Consider the following 3324-nt stretch of genomic DNA (forward strand, 5'->3'; position numbering starts at 1 on the left):
TGGAATATTCCAGCTCTGAGAATGTGACGTCATAATCCCCATCTGCCTCAGCAACGCCCCCGGCCGACCGACCCTCCCAGAGCCTGACCCACTTAGACGGAGAGAGGAAAATAAACTCTGACTGAATTATACATTACATGCTTGCTGTCTTCTGCAGCTATGCACATCCTTATCACACTTGATTTTCACATGCGTTTGTCTCTGTAATCAAGATTTTTGAACCATGTTCATTAAATAAAATGTATATAAACACTGTTCAAAGATTTTATGCACCATTGGGTGCAAAAACCCTTTGGTAAAATCATATTAACACATTTACAATAGTCTGGAACAGAGCTAAAAGCTAACTGTGGTGTCTAACAGTACATAACAGTAAGTGTTTGCTCAGTCTTGGCATTTCATGCATGCATGGTTGCACGTTATGCAATAGTCAAGTCCCATCTGGTAACAGATGTACTGTGAGTTTCAGGCAGCCCAGGGGTCCACGCTTGCTGTGTAATCTCAGTTTCTGAATATAGCAGCACCGAGGTTCATATACTCCATATATTTTGTATTATATAAAGTTCTTGTTCATGTGTGTGTGTTTGGTTCCCAGGAGGTCCATTAAAGAAGCATTAATGCACTTCCACTGTCGCTGACAGGATTTCTCCTAAAACATATTACAATTTAAAACCTTTTTTTTTTTCTTCAGATATGGGCACTTTTGTGTTGTAGAGGGGGGTGATTTTTATTAGATTTAAATGCAACAACTTTATTTATTTATTCAGTTAATTATGAAAGGTCACATTACCCCTGTTTTGTAAATGTCTTACACTGATTTTTTTAATTCATTAATTTTTTTAATTCATTTTTGCTATTTTTTTTTTAAATCAATTTTGTGTACAGTTGAAGTCAAAAGTTTACATACACCTTGCAGAATCTGCAAAATGTTAATTATTTTACCAAAATGCATGTTATTTTTTACTTAGTACTGACCTGAATAAGATATTTCTCATAAAAGATTTTTACATATAGTCCACAAGAGAAAATACTAGTTGAATTTATAAAAATGACCCCTTTCAAAAGTTTACATACAGTTAATACTGTGTTGTTACCTGAATGATCCACAGCTGTGTGTTTTTTGTTTGTTCGTTTCTTTGTTTGTTTAGTGATAGTTGTTCCGTTGTTTGTCCTGAACAGTTAAACCGCCCGCTGTTCTTCAGAAAAATCCTTTAGGTCCCACAAATTCTTTGGTTTTTCAGCAATTTTGGTGTATTTGAACCCTTTCCAACAGTGACTGTAGATTGAGATCCATCTTTTCACACTGAAGACAACAGACTCATATGCAACTATTACAGAAGGTTCAAACGCTCACTGGTTCTCCAGAAGGAAAAACGGTGCATTAAGAATCAGGGGAGTGAAAACAGAATGAAGATGTGTATATATTTCTTATTTTGTCTAAATATAATATTTTTCATATAGTACTGCTCTTCAGAAGCTACAGAAGAAACTTACATGTTGATACTTTCACTGATCTTCACATTCAAAATGTTTTCATTCGCTAGCTCTTTAATGCATTGTGTTTAACAGTTAACCCTGGTTTATTCTAATGTAAACCCGGGTACATCAAATCTTGGGTTATCTTGCTTTACATTTCACACTGCTTATAATTTACCAGGGGATTAATAATAATCCTGGATGTAAATCATAAATGGACATTTCACATGGTTCTTTTCTAACCTCTGGGTTATCGTTCTTATTTGCATATTTGTGTTTATGACTGCAGAAAGACAGACATGAACATCTGGATGACAAGGGAGTGAGTACATTATCTGTAAATGGTTGTTCTTGTTCTTACATCCTGATGTAATATTGCCGATTCTAAACATTTTACAGCATTTTAAACCACAAAATATCATCATTTTTAACGATTTATTTACTAAATGTGTCCACCCTGTTAGGTTTTCTGACTTAACAGGGTGGACATTAACAGAGTGGACATTTTGACCTAAAATCAGCCATTACTGATAAGTATGAGCGAGAAAAAAAAATGTATATATATACATTAGAGTAATCTATTAATAACATATCAAACAATGTGTAAAAAAATCACTTGTATTTATCATCAAAATGGCAGACTGGAGACAGGAAAAATGGTGATATTTGGTGTTTAAAATGCTGTGAAATGTTTAGAATTATTTAAAAAAAAGTTTAAAGTTCAAGAGACAATTTAAAATTGATGTTGTTGAAAATTTTAAGGCAATAATATCATGATCTTACCTGGTGGCACAAAAGGCACAGAATCCCAGGAATGACTCAGGAATGAAATGGTGAGATTTTTTCATCACCTTTTGACATTTTTGCTTTCAACAGCTGATACTGTTTAAAACAAGCATTCTTGTCAAGATTCTTGCCCTGGAAATCCTGGTTCAATTTGTCCAACCACAAACGCCTTTTGTTCCTTAGTTTTTTGCACTCTTCTCCTTGATTTGTTACAACTTTTGGCATTCTGTAGTACTCCTAATGTTTTTCCCGGTCTGACCGATTAGTACAGCCCAAAACATGATGATAATTGACCATTTTCAGCAGCAATAATCAGCAAAAAAATGAGAGTTTTATTTGGTTCAGTGGCATTGTTTACACTCAGTGTCACCAATATGGCTGATTGATGACGCGTTATGAAAACACTCTATAAGGCTATAATGTCAAATTATGAAAAAAATGTGAAAATGCTACTTTTTATTAATATACTTTTATTATTTGGAATGTAATTTCCATCACAAAATGTTATTAAACACAATAGTGTAAATGACACTAAAAGTAGACTACACTTGTAGGCCGAAACTTTTCTGGCTTGGTAAAATAGCTTTTTATAAACAAGTAGCTGTCCAAAGAAACTTGTGAACAGCAAAGAATTAAATTGTATTAATCTAGGATTAAAGATTAAGGATTAAAGATTAAGGCTCACTTTACTGACTTAACTCACTTTGCTTGGCACGTCACAGAATTAAACCTATTCGCCCAACAAAACACCTTTCATAATGGGTTTGTGGAGGTTTTATTACAAATATTTATTTATTTTTATTAATATGAGATATAGCTGAAAAGCAGGACCAGACGTAATCAGACTATTGTGCACATTCAGCACTAAATTACTCTTAGCTGAAAGCATTATCAAATATCCAAAATGTTTAATATGCAAACATGCTAATGTTGGAGGATTTGTAGTACTTTGTAAATGTCATTTGTTCAAATTTTTACAGCTTTTTGTGGGCATTGATTTAGTGTGGGCTTAGACAATCAACACAAGTTTAGAATTTATGCAATACCTTTCCCATGCTCTAA

The sequence above is a fragment of the Labeo rohita genome, chromosome 16 (genome assembly GCF_022985175.1).
Source record: "Labeo rohita strain BAU-BD-2019 chromosome 16, IGBB_LRoh.1.0, whole genome shotgun sequence".
NCBI classification, from domain to species: Eukaryota; Metazoa; Chordata; class Actinopteri; order Cypriniformes; family Cyprinidae; genus Labeo; species Labeo rohita.